This window comes from Macaca thibetana, chromosome 11, assembly GCF_024542745.1.
Source record: "Macaca thibetana thibetana isolate TM-01 chromosome 11, ASM2454274v1, whole genome shotgun sequence".
Lineage (NCBI taxonomy): Eukaryota > Metazoa > Chordata > Mammalia > Primates > Cercopithecidae > Macaca > Macaca thibetana.
Window position 1 is genome coordinate 27642326 of NC_065588.1, and position 14319 is coordinate 27656644.

At 41.3% G+C, this 14319-nt stretch overlaps 1 protein-coding gene across 14 annotated transcripts in view; it reads left to right on the plus strand.

Moving 5' to 3' along the window:
* Nucleotides 1-14319, plus strand: part of LOC126930047 (liprin-beta-1) — a 176154-nt gene that overhangs the window by 5830 nt on the left and 156005 nt on the right. Inside the window, exon 1 of one of the 14 annotated variants that reach the window (XM_050746651.1) lies at nt 1085-11252. The exons of the other annotated variants lie outside the window; for them this stretch is intronic. The gene's annotated coding sequence lies outside the window, so the exon portion shown is untranslated. Of the gene's footprint in view, nt 1-1084; nt 11253-14319 lie in introns of those variants that run through there. 14 annotated transcript variants of the gene reach the window in all.

Genomic DNA, 14319 nt, shown 5'->3' on the forward strand with positions numbered 1-14319 from the left:
CAACATTTGTATAAGTTAATTTAGATTATGTTGATAATTTGTTACATTAAAATTAACTTTTTATTTATATCCCACACCAGCATAATTTTCAAACTGTTAACTGAAAGAAGACCTTATTCAGCACTCTGCCTTTTTTTTTCTTTTCTTTTTTGAGACAGGGTCTCGCTCTGTCACCTTGGATGGAGTGCAGTGGTGCAATCTCAGTTCACTGTAGACTCTGCCTCTCAGATTCAAATGATCCTCCCACCTCAGCCTCCGCTGGGATTACAGTCATGCACCAACATGCCCAGTTAATTTTTGTATTTTTAGTAAAGGCAGGTTTTCGCCATGTTGCTCAGGCTGATCTTGGACTCCTGGGTTCAAGCAGTCAACCCACCTCGACCTCCCAAAGTGCTAGGATTACAGGAGTGAGCCATGGGTGCCCAGCCTGTCTTTTCAAAGATGTTATTACATGTCTCTGGCCTAGTTTGAATTACCTTTTCAAAACAATGAATGAAGGAATGAATTAATGAATGCATATTCATTCATGTTTGGGTCTGTGTCTTGATTCTTTATGAAAGAAACGTCGCTTCAAGGTGAAAACATAGGCAAGAAGTTTTGCATGATGACGTTTTTATTTTCAGAGATTTCCTTAGAAAGTCATATTAGCTCCAAAATTAAGAAAAAAAAATCACAGTTGAGCAGCCGGTTGTGAAATCTTTCAGGGAGCCATAATCATAACTATCATGATTATTTTGTTATTTTTAACCATGGTCAAACAGATGGATTTAAATATGAGAGTCAAAGCTGTTAGTGTTACTGTCACATTTTGATGTGGGATATTCTTTGTTTTTTTTTTGGTTTGTTTGTTTGTTTTTGAGACAGAGTCTCTCTCTGTTGCCCAGGCTGGAGTGCAGTGGCATGATCTTGGTTTGCTGCAACCCCCACCTCCCGTTTTCAAGTGATTCTTATGCCTCAGGGTCCCAAGTAGCTAGGATTACAGGTATATGCCACAACGCCTGGCTAATTTTTGTATTTTTAGTAGGTACAGGGTTTCACCATGTTAGCGGGGCTGGTCTCGAACTCCTGACCTCAGGTGATCCGCCTGTCTCAGCCTCCCAAAGTGCTGGGATTACAGGCGTGAGCCACCATGCCCGGTTATGCAGGGTATTCTTTGTGAGTAAAGAGAACAAAATGTCTTCTGGCCAGCATTTTCTGTTCAACTAAAGGTGGATAACTTCACAATTAAATCAGTTATCCAACTGTCCAAAAACTGTTCTGGGCTCTTGTAGTTCAGTGCATCAGTGGTGTGTTATGTCAGTTATTTTTCTAATTCATTGCAGTGCACATTAGAACCTTCTTCCTAGAAAAACAAAACAACAACAACAAAAAACCCTACAGCTTTTGTCATATATGTCACTGCCACAGAAATTGATGCTGTGTTAAATAGAGCTCATAAACTTAAAACTAAACTGAATTATTCCACCCTACAAAATACATAGAATCTTTTCTTTTACACTCTTCGTTTTAGATATAATAATTACTGATGCTCATTTGGTGTTCAGTGATAATGTCTCCAAAAGCCAAGTGGTGAGCATTGTTTTTCCACTTCTAAAAAAAAAAAACCTAACATACCAGACAACTGGATTTGAGATAAAAAAAAATGTGGGTTCTTCCAGGAGTTTTAAGTTTACGTACTTTTTAGGCAGTTTGGGGGAGGAAGGGAGAGAACCTGAGGTAAATATGTACCAGTCTAAACCCACTGAAGAGTGTCTGTTTCTGAAAGGTGGGTTTGGACTCTGAGTGGTCCAGGTGGACGTGTTGTCACAGTTTGTGAATCCTCTTTGGTTATGCGTCTCCCTGGGAACTTGATGGGACTCACATTTTGACTGGCCCCCCCCCACACATCCTTGTTTTTGTTGGCAAGTGTAATGAGTTCAGAATAGAAAGATCGTGTAGTGGTTTTCTGTACAGGGGTGCACCTAACAATGTCCATGCCTGAAGGAATTGTATAAACTCAAATTGCATTGAGTATCAGTCACTCTGGCCAAGGGTCTTGTCTTAAACATGGATCGTATAGGAAGAAGATCAAGTACCACCATCATGTTTGGGGCTGGCCCTAGATTTTATGGACACCCTCTGGACTCCACGGTAGGCCTGGATATTTTCACTTCTCCTTTAATTTAGGGAAATTATGCCTTTGACATAAAAAGACAAGTTCAGAAGAGTCAGTGTGCTCATTCTTCGTGTGCGTGTCTTTGTTAAGAGGTGAAACTCAAATTTCACCTGGTGCAAGAGGGACTAAGGCTTTTTTCAGTGGCAAGTCTATTCCTAAAGAAGTGGCCAGGCCGGACGCGATGGCTCATGCCTGTAATCCCAGCACTTTGGGAGGCTGAAACGGGTGGATCACTTGGGGCCAGGAGTTCGAGACCAGCTGGGCCAACGTGACAAAACCCCATCTCTACTAAAAATACAAAAATTGGCCGGGTGTGGTGGCGCATGCCTGTGGTCCCAGCTACTCAGGAGGCTGAGGCAGGAGAATTGCTTGAAGCTGGGAGGTGGAGGTTGCAGTGAGCTGAGATTGTGCCATTGCACTCCAGCCAGGGCAACAGAGCGAGATTCTGTCAAAAAAAAATAAAAATAAAATAAATAAATAAATAATAAGTTGCCAAATTTTAATTTTTCCTTTTAGCAATAAAAGCTGAACTCTTAAGAAGTGGCCAGATTCTTTAGGCCAGCAAGGTCATTTTGGGGAGGAACTAGAGAGGCCCATTGGGAACGGTGTGGACTCTTTTATGGTATGCAGTAATATTGTACCATATCACTAAATGTGCCTGTGTTTTCTTGTATTTTTGTGCCTAAGATCAAGCTCACCGATGTCCTTTTGCTGGCACTTTGTCACCCTTCTCTTTATCTATAGTACTCTACACAAATATTTTTTCACTGCCACAGAATTGCATAAGTTTTTCATGAGGAAAGTTTATTGTATTTACTTTATTTAGAAAAAAGTGAAAACAAGGTTGAAACTCTATGGTCTACTTTTTTCATCTAGTGACTCGACAGAGCAGCTGCTGTTGCATAAAGAATGCCTTTGCAACCATTATCTTTTTCTAAAGATGCTGCTGCTTATAACGACACAGTAGAGAGTTTTCTTTTGTTTGCATTGGAATTTGAACACACTCTACTTTTTCTTGTGAATGATAGAAGAGTCGAATGAACCTGTGGATTCTCGAAATTAATTCTGGGAAGTGAGAGGGAGGAAGGGAAACAGTGACGACTCACGGGAGACACTCTGGTTGAACCTGTGATCTGGCCAGGGCCATTTGTGTGAAGTCACCTGGGTCTCAGTGTTCTTCCTCTGGATCAGCTGCCTGGATGGCATTGTCAAACTTTCAGATCCTTCCATCCTCCACCTCCATCAGTGTGTGACTTTGCATAACTGAGAAAGCTGCTATACGCAGAATTAAGTTTCTTTTATTGTTTTTGTCTACTAAGAGAATTTGATTCTCTGGGATGATTTGCACTTCATATCACCTTGTGGGAAAGACACAGCTGGATGCCCAACAGATATCTATCCCCCTTCCTTCTCTATAACTGAATCCATTTTGTTTAATTCACCACTATGTCCAGTTAAGTGCTAGATTTCCCAGAATCCCTTGCAGCTTGGAGGTGGTTCAGTGACAGTAGTCCTGGCTGATGAGATGTAAATAGCTGGATGCCCCGCTCCCCAGAGCACTTTAAAGGGGAAGCCTCTGTGAGCTTGCCTGTTAAGACTTTTGCTCTTTGTACTTCTTCCCTGGAGAAAGTAAACAGGCCATTGTGTGACCAAAGACAAGATGCTTGAGGGTTAAGGATGACTGGGTGGAAAGTTAGAAGGAGGCTGAGAAAGCTGATAGCATTCTGCAACTGCTCTACTGTCTGCCCATTTCTTGACTCTGTGAGAAAAATAAAATCTCTACTTGGTTAAACCACAAAACTTGGGTCAGTTACTTGCAGCCAAATGTGATCTTAACTGAGTCTAAATGTTTAAAAATCATAGTTCATCTTTTCTTTAAAAATAAAAAGGCTTTATTCTGTACAAGAAAAACAGGACTTTGGAGCCATGCAGATCCTCAACTTGAATCCTGGCTTTGCTATTTTTTACAGTCTAATATTGGCAAGTAATTTAACCTCTCTGGGTCTCAGCTTTCTCGTCTATAAAATGGTAGCTCTGATATATGTGCCGTAGCATTTTTGCAAGGATTAGAAATAATTCGAAATTATTATTATTTTTTTGAGACAGTCTCACACTGTCACCCAGGCTGGAGTGCAGTGGTGCAATCTCGGCTCACTGCAACCCTCCTGGGTTCAAGCGATTCTCCAGCCTCAGCTTCCTAAGTAGCTGGGATTACAGGTGCCCACCACCATGACCAGCTAATTAAAATTTTTTTTTTTTTTTTTTTTTTTTTTTTTCAGTAGAGACAGGGTTTCACTATTGTTGGCCAGACTTTCACTGTTGTTGGTCTTGAACTCCTGATCTCAGCTGATCTGCCAGCCTTGGCCTCCCAAAGTACTGGGATTACAGGCGTGAGCCACCACGCCCGGCCAGAAATTAGTAATAGGAATAAGAATGGCATATTCAGCACATGGAAGATCTTCAACAAATGGTGGCACTGTTACCAAAGGGAAGTGTAGTGGGGAGCCTGAAAGAGGGAGGCAAAGAATTCAGCTCTTTCTCCTAGAAGGTTCTCGGTAGGTTTACAGCTACAATCCCTTGACTCCATCTACTTGGCATTTATTCCACCTCCTGTTTCTTATCCTCATTCCCACCTGCCCACAACAGAATACTTGGAACTCTTCTGTTCTCCAGCTTTGGTTAAGAAAGCAGAGGATGTCCTTATAAAAATTTATTAACTATAACATAGGGAGAAGGATGGGGGCTCCAGAGTCAGACAGATGTGGATTAGAATCCCCTGTTGTTACTAGCTGTGTGATTTTGGTTAAGTCTTCTGTGAAATGGGAATAATTGGGTGGTTATGAAGATTACATCTGATAATGTATGTGAAGCACTAACAGCTGGTTTCTTGGCACACAACATGCACTGGTTTGATGACAGATATTGTTGTTACTATTTCATTAAGCATGTGTTAAGCAATTCCCAGCCTTGGTACAAGGTCCTCTTGGAGATGGAAAGACAAACAAAACATGATCTTTACCTTAAGAGTATTCACAAAAAAGAAAATGGGGGCAGAAAGAGATGGCACAGCTTATTCATGACTGTAATAAAAAGCAGATTTAGAATACTGTTTAGCTGTTAAAAAGATTGAAAATACTGACTTGTACAGATGTCTATTACATATATTTTAAGAAGTAAAACACCAAGCACACATGTATGGTTTACATTTGTCAGTGCATGAAAAGCTGCTAGGTGGGGTGGCTTATGGGAGTTGAGATGAAGGGAACTTTGTATTTTTTTTTTTTAAAGTATATTACATCTATGTTACATTACTCGGGAAATATAAAATATGTTATAATTTTAAACATGTATTTTTTGGTCCTTTTGGAGGTTGGTTGGGGAAGAGCATTCTGTGAACTAGACTAGCCACCAGAGCAAAGGAAAAGACTGGGTTTTGGGAGGTTCCACTAGAAGAGGTGGGATTTGATTGGGTCTTAAAGGGTGGGGAGGAGATTTTGAGGAGGCAGTGGGGACAGATGAGCATACTTGGGTTTGCAGCAAAATGTAGAATAGAGTGAGATTAGATCTAGAGAAAAGAGAGAACGATACTGTTTGAAAAGACGTAAGTTATATTGGGACGAATCTTACAGGGTTTTAAAGAGAGTGACAAGATTATACCTTAAAACAGGATGTTTTTAAGAAAAGAAAAAGTGAGGGAACTATTGTTTTGTAAAAATGACTCTGGAAATAGCAGATTGGGTGTTTCTAGTGGGTATATGGGCAAGGGGAGGGACAAGGACAGTACACCCTAAATCAAGAATGGCCCATATGCAAAAGTTAATTTTCTTTCAAAGATGATGTCTTGCTATGTTGCCCAGGCTGGAGTGCAGTGGCTATTCACAGTTGTGATCATTGTGCACTCATGGGCTCAAGCAGCCCTCCTGACTCAGCCTGCCGAGTAGCTGGAACTACGGGGACATGCCTCCGTGCCTGGCTAAGTGAAAGTTGAATTTTAATGGGAAACATGAGTTAAGATTTGAACATCTCTGGAGTTTGAGATTCCATCATGACCCACATTATCTTTCATTTTCTCATTGTATAAATGGATAACATAATAATACCTATCTTATCAGGTTGTTAGGAGAATAACAATAATAATAGGTAACACTTACCTGGTAGGTTATACTTTTTATGTACCAAGCGCTACTCTAAGCACCTTAAATATTTCAACTAGATTAATCCCTTATTACAGATGAGGAATCTGAGGCATAAGGAGGCTAAGTAACTTTTCCAGGGTCACACAGATTATGTGTGTGAGACTCAGAGTTTGAACTCAGGCAGGTGCAGCTCCAGGGCCAGTATCTTCAACCTCTTCTTAGTCCTACCTCTGGCGTGGTTCTGTTGGGGTGTTAAAAGCCAGTATGAACCGTTAGTTGACATTATTCATATAAAGATGTTGAGCAAGAATTTAGAAATTTAGGCTTGGAGTTTAGGCCAAAGCCTAGACTAATGGATCATCTCTATAGGGCTGTTACGTAAAGAGCGAGAATAGATGAGCTCCCCGAACAAGAGTATGTAGAGTAAAAAGAGAAGCAGGCATACAGTCTTCAGGGGACTCCTGACATTTAGAAATGGTCTGGCAAAAAAGAAGTTAGGAGAGGAGATAGAGCAGGATCTGCAGAGAAGTGGAGGACAATGGTGGCCAAGGGAAGAAGCACAACGTAAGTGAACTAACCATGCCATCCAGTGCAACAGACTCGTTACAAGGCTGCATCCAACAGACTGTCCCTGGTCCTGCTGCCAGGTCAGTTCATGACCTTGGAATCCAGAATGCAAAAAATTGAAGACTACACGGGAGCTAATGAACTGCAGGCGGCCCAGTTAGTTCATCCTTTCAAGGAATTGATCCGAGAGAGACATTGTAGATAGCTTGCGTTTGAGGAAGGCTCGGGTAGACAGGAGGATATTAAAAGAAGGAAAAGGGAGGAAGGAATGAGTGCATGGTCCAGGGTAGAGAGATGGGGATAGACCCAAAATCAAGCGGAGGGCTATAAGAACACTTCTTCTGATGCGATGGAAGAGAGGATGGGAGAAATGGAAAAAAAAAAAAAAAGATGTGATCAGAAGGGATACGAGTTGAGTAAGTTCACTGCAGGCAGTCTGCATTGATTTATCAGTAGAGTAGGAAGCAATGAAAGGAAATTCACAGTCAAGTAACTCAGGCTCCTGAGAGGCTGGCTCTGGGGATTATTGTTATAGAGGAAAAATTTGAAAGAATGACAGAAGTCTCTCATCTGAACAATACAAACTGACACATTTGCCAGAATGTGTCTCGAGGCAGGAAGTTGGTTTATTGAAGTGGAAAGTCGTGGTTATTAAAAAAAAAAAAAAAAAAAGGAGAGTGAAATTAGACAAAGGGAAACTTGACTGTCTTTGAAGGAGGAATTTTTAGACAACCAGACTTAATGGTTCACAGACCAACTTCTTGGGGGAAACCTGAGCTCTGAGTGGTGAGAAACAACTGGTTTTGGAACTCACAGCTGGGGTTTGGTTACAACAGATCCATCAAGGCACCAGGAAATACTCTGTAGAAAGGAATTATCCAACAGAGACAGCACTGGATTAAATTATCCTCCTGATAAGGTGGTCTCTGATCTTCAGTTTACTTATTTCTAGAAAGATCTTTAGTTGAAAAGACATAGGCTTGTGGCATTTCAGCAGATTTGTTGTGGTAATGACATCAGGGGTATGTGAGAAAAGGATTGAGGAATGCAATAATTAAGAATACGGTACTAAAAATCACTACCCCATCAGTCCATTGGTGGGTCTTATGGTGGTTGCTTTGAAAGATGTCAGTAAAGGCTTGTTCATGTGTGTGCAGTATAAATTGATAGGCATAATATTCTTGAGTTCAATGGTTCTCAGCAGGGCCGGCTGTAGAATTCGTGAAGCCTGTTGCAAAATGAAAATGTGTGACCCCTTATTCAAAAGGCAAGAAAAAAGTGCTGCTAAAGGTACTAAAATATGAAGCTTTTTTCCTTTCTCATACAGTTTTTTTTTCTCTTGACTTGTCATAGTATTGGCTACTTGTCATTCTATGTGAAGAAAAATTAAAAATTGAAATTATAGCATGAATTCAATTTAAAAATTAAAAAACTAAACATTGAAGTTTTTAGTATGAATTTACTCTTCATCTTTGTATTATACAATGTTGGTTTTTGTTGTTGTGGTTGTTGTTGGTTTGGTTTGTTTTGTTTTTTGAGACAGGATCTCACTCTGTCACCCAAGCTACAGTGCAGTGGTGTGGTCACAGCTCATTGCAGCTTCTACTTTCTGGGCTCAGGTGATCCTCCCGCTCAGCCTCCCAAGTAGCTGGGACTACAGGTGCATGCCTGGCTAATTTTTTGTAGAGACAGGATCTCACCATGTTGCTCAAGCTGGTCTTGAAATCCTGGGCGCAAGCAATCCTCTTGCCTTGGCTTCCCAAGGTGCTCGTATTGCAGGCGTGAGCCACTGCGCCCATTGCAATGTTGGTTTTAAATGAAAATACAGAGCATTGAACTCATATGCAGAATTACTGAAGTTGTCGATGCATATGTATATTGTTATGAGAACAGTAGAAACACTGCCCAAAACTAAACTACTTTTATTTCACTTCTCGACATGTGCACATTCTATTGACACCTACCTTTGGCTTATGATGTGTAATGAAGGACTGAAAGAAGCAGCAACTATGAGTTGCCTTATCTTTCCTTCTCCTTCTGTGCCGTCATTTTCACCTTAAGTGGTTGGCTAATATGGTTAAGTAACATGAGAAAGAGATAAAACGCTTAGGCCCCCTGGTCATTTGTGTGTCTTAGAAAGACATTTCTGTTTGCAATCAAAATGGAAGTCATTGCCTCTTGGGGCAGTCAGCACCCACCTGCCTGCTTATTCAGTTGTATTTGTAACACACTTACCTTGCACTCACTTTAAGTCTTGCTGAAATCCCACGCACCGGGAGTTCACCGGAATTCTGGGCTCATGGTGCATTGGGAAACGTGTGTGAATAGAGAGGCCAGGAACGGTGGCTGTACATATTACGTGCTATGTTAGGCTCTTTTGCATTGGTATAAAGGAAAACTAGGACTGGGTAATTTATCAAGAAAAAAAGTTTAACTGGCTCACAGTTCTGCAGGGTGTACATGAAGCACAGTGCCAACATCTGCTTCTGACGAGGCCCCCAGGAAGCTTCCGATCATGGCAGAAGGCAAGGGGAACTAGCTTGTCACGTGGCGAGAGAGGAAGCAAGAGAGACAGAAGGGAGGGGCCCCAGCCTCTTAAACAACCAGGTCTCCCAGGAACGAATTGAGCAGGGTTCACTCATCACCAAGGGGATGTGCTAAACCGTTCATGAGGGATCCGCCCCCATGATCCAGTCACCTTCCACCAGGCCCCACACCCAACATTGGGAATCTCATTTCAACATGAGATTTGGAGGGGCCAAACATCCGAATCATATCACATCGTTCTCCTCTGCTCACTTGTGGGCTCCATTGCCCCATTGGACCTGACTTACACAACACAAATTCAAAATTATTATCATTCTCAAGATGGTGACAGTAGAGTGTTAAACCAACCATGGGTCTTTTCTGAGCGTGGGGTCCTGTGTTACTGCCCAGGTCACAGGTCCATGAAGATGTCTCAGAAGTCAAAGAGCTCACTTTTGAGGCTAAGTTTCCCTTGGTCCTAATGTCTCAGCTTCATTATTAAAGTTTGCAGTGTATCAGCTTTGTGGGTGGTAGCCTAGGGGACCCTCTCCTGGCCATCAGCAAGGTCATTTTTGCCTTTCAATAATTTTTTAATCATTCTTCATTCCCCCTACCAGTATATCTGGGTTCACATCCTCCTCCTCTCTGGTACAGACCCTGTCATTGTCTCCTACTGGAGCCCTGCAGGTAGTCCCTTCTGATTTTTTTTTTTTTTGAGACGGAGTATCTCACTGTCGCTCGGGCTGGAGTGCAATGATGTGATCTTGGCTCACTGCAACCTCTGCCTCCCTGGTTCAAGCGATTCTCCTGCCTCAGCCTCCCAAGTAGCTGGGATTACAGGTGCCTGCCACCACGTCCAGCTAATCTTTTGTGTTTTTAGTAGAGACAGGGTTTCACTATGTTGGCCAGGCTGGTCTCGAACTCCTGACCTTGTGATCCACCCACCTTTGCCTCCCAAAGTGCTGGGATTACAGATGTGAGCCACTGCACCCAGCCCCCCTTTTCTTTATTCTGCACCTTACTGCCAGACAAATTTTCCAAGTAAGTTTGGTACCAGGCCACCCTGCCTACTCCAAAGCTTTCTTTGACCTCCTGTGAGTCATGGCTTACAGCAGAGTTCTCATCCTGGTGTTCCTGGGGTGGAGACTGCATGGAGACAGGGTTAGTTTGTCCTATGTGTTATTAATAGAGAAGTTTCAGCCAACACTTGCTTTGGGAGGGTTCACTTACTGAAATTCACCTATTGAAATTCAGATTTTAAAAAGAGGTCTGGCCACTGTGGGCTCTTGTTTCCTTGTGCTGTGCTGGTGCCCTAAAGAACAAGGTGGACTGGGCATGGGGAGAAAGATGCCCAGTTCATCTTTTTCCTTGGTTTACTCTTAAGGCAGAGTGATTCTTTGCCGTGGGAAAATCCTCACTTGCAGCTATGTAAATGGAAACCAGGTATCTGGCTATTCTTAAGAATGGTGTGAAGCAACCTGAATGTTGATCTTTTAGTCTGAGAAGTTAAATTCCCTGTTCATAATGGAAATTGGGTATGTGCTTTGTAGCAGCCTTTGGTTGCTTTTTTTAGGAGAAATATTTCTTAAGTCTCGCCTGGCTATTATTACCACTGTGTCATCTTGTGACCTCATCTGATCTTGACCTCTTTCCCCAAGCTTGCCTTTCCCTGCCCTTCTGTGCAGAGGATTCCGGCTCCAATCCCCGGGTGGCTTTAAGTCCAGCAAACCTTTCTGTTTCTCCCATTGCTCTTCTCTTTGCTTAATGTCTCCTCTTTCCTCCAGATCCACTTAAAAGCAGTTCTTCAGGAAAACTTAGCTGAGAGTCTCAGTCAGAACTCATTCGTGCAGGAACTTTGCAGGAATCAGGTAATCAAATTCTGGGTTTTAACTGCTCAGGTACCAATTGAGTGGTGAGTTAAGGTTGTCTTTGAAGGTTCCTTCCAGCCCAGTGATTTTGAGATCTGGCATCTACTTGTTATTTGAAATTGTACTTTGTGATAGGAACTGTACTTGCAGTATCTCAGTTAATTATGAGGCAGCACTAGCATTGCGTCCATTTTACAGATGAGGAAACTGAGACTTTTTTTCCAACACCGACTCTCACAATGGCTCTTTTCTGGGTTTATCTTATTTCTTGAAATATATTATGGACTAGTTGAAGGTCATGACTGCCTTTGTTGACAAGACCTGCTAGCCGGTAGGAACTCAGTAAATATGTGATGAGATGATTGGTTCATTCAATCAATATGCATTAGGCCTATGCCAGGCTCCATGGAGATGCAAAGATGCCCCAGGTAGAAAATGAAGTATTAGTTATACTCTAAGCTTGGCCTCCTACCTGGGCACGAAGGTAGTATGGAATGGTGGATCTTGGGCTCTGGAGTTAGATGGACCTATAGCTGTGGTTCAGTTTCCTCATTTGTCAAATATGGGCAGTAATACTGTATACTTTTGTAGCAGTAGTTTTCAACTGCAGTGATTTTGGCCTGTAGCAGTCATTTGACAATGTCGAGACATTTTTTATGTCACAACCTGGAGGTGGGGGTGCTGCTGTCATTTGGTGGGTACAGTCCAGGGATGTGGCTAACCATCCTACAATACACAGGACAGCCCCCTATCACTGAAGAATTATCCTAACTCAAAGTATCAGTAGTGCTGAGGTTGAGAAATGCTGCCTTAAAGGGTTGTGAAGATGAAACAAGATAATGACTGCAAAGAGTTTGGCGTAGTTAGCTGTTACTCCAAGAAAGTCATCCCAAAGACTGCAAAATCATCCTTTGAAAGGCAAACACCAAAAGGCTGAATTTCATCAGCATCAGTGATTCTTGCCAGTGAGAAGCCTTATGCTAAGGGTTTCATGCTCTCCTGTTTAGGAGTGGTGACAGACTCACTGGAGGTTGTTTATGTTACATCGTGTACTACTGCGAGCTGGCGTGGAGTTATCAGAGCTGTAAAAGCCATTATTAGTTTTTAGGGTATTCCTGGTAAACTTCCTGCTTGCTTTACTAGTTTGTTCTGTGGAGATAATTTTGGTGTGTGGGTTTAAATCTTCTGATGGAAAATGTTTTGACTATCAAATTCCCAAAACCTGTTTTGATACGTGAGACACGAAACGTTTTGGTTTTCACGTCAAGAAGCCTTATGTTTTTCTAGCCTTGGATTTTAAACAAAGCAGCTTTTCCCCCTGTTTACTGCCTTACCTGTCTATCTGTGGGAGCCAGAGGGTGGAGAGCTAGCTGCTGGATTTCCATCTGTTGTTTATTGTGGATTTCTATTTGAAATTGTTAAACTTTTTTTGTAATTATAAAGGTAATATGTGTATCTTATAGAAAATTTGAGTAATATAGAAAAAATAGAGAAACACAGTTAAAAAAAAAAAGCATCAGTAACCCTTTCACATGAAGGTATAGTTAGCTTTGGTGTGTTTTCTTCTTTTTCTAGTCCTATATTTTTTCCATAGATGAAGTATTCTGAGTATGTAATTTTGTGTCCCACTATTTTTAAAACTTCACATTGTTTTATTTTCATTTCCTTACACTACTAAAATGTCTGTAAATATTTCTAAGGACTGTAAAATATTCCATCTGTGGGTGTTTCATTATTTTATCCCATTGTAAAAATATAGCCTATTTTCAAATTTTTTTTTTTTTTTTTTTTTTTTTAACAGACAGGGTGTTCCTCTGTTACCCAGGCTGGAGTGCAGCGATGTGATCATAGCTCACTGCAGCCTCAAAATGCTGGGCCCAAGTGATCCTCCTGCCTCAGCCTCCCATGTAGTAGGATTATAGGCATGTGCCACCATGTCTGGGTAATTTTTTTTTTTTTTTTTTTTTTTGTAGAGACTCTGTCTCAAAATATCAGTAGTACTGAGGTTGAGAAACACTGCCTTAAAGGGTTGTAAAGATGAAACAAGATAATGAATGCAAAGAGTTTGGCGTAGTTAGCTGTTACCCCAAGAAAGCCATCCCAAAGACTGCAGAATCATCCTTTGAAAGGCAAACACCAAAAGGCTTAATTTCATCAGCATCAGTGATTCTTGTCAGTGACCCTGTCTCTACAAAAAAAAAAAAAAAAGTGATCTTCCTGCCTCAGCCTCCCAAAGTGTTGGGATTACAGGCGTGGGCTATTGCACCCAGCCTATTTTCAATTTTGACAAGCATTTGTGCATTCTATATTTTCTGGATTTCAGATCATTCCTGTCTCTACAATAGATGATCATATGCAGAACAAAAGGATGGGATGTGTGTGGATATTTGATTAGTATTGCTGTCAGTTGCCCCAAAGCTTCTACTAATTTTTGCTCCTGTTAGCACAGTGATGTTCTCATATTAGTAGCATTTGATAATTTTCTAGGAGAAAAGAATTTTTTTCTTTTTAACGTATTCGATATTAATGAGCTAAATCATGTTCATATGACGATTGGCTGTTTCTTAACAAACTGTTCATGTTCTCTGCCCATTTATTGAGAATTAGTATTTTTCTCATTTGTCATAAACTCTAGTTCATGTATTTCACTTATTAATCATCTGTCAAAGTTGCTGCAAATATTTTCACCTACTGTTTCTAATTTTTTAATTCGGTTTGTGTTTTGTTTTTGTTAGTGATATAGAGGTTTAAAATGTTGATGCAGTCTAATTTATTGATTGTCTTTTGCACTTGCGGTTCTCCAACTTTCCTCTGTCTATACTAAAATTAACCCTTACTGCTCTGGAAGTCTCTATTCTGAATAATCAGTGTTTAAAATTATATCCCAAAGTAGAGTATCACAGGGATTCCTGATGAGGATAAATAGGCCTGAAGGGCTTATGGGCACCCACTGTGTATCATGGGAAAACTTGCACACGTGTGTGTGTGTGTGAGAGAGAGGTGTGTGTGTGTGAGAGAGAGGTGTGTGTGTGTGAGAGAGAGATGTCTGTGTGTGTGAGAGAGAGAG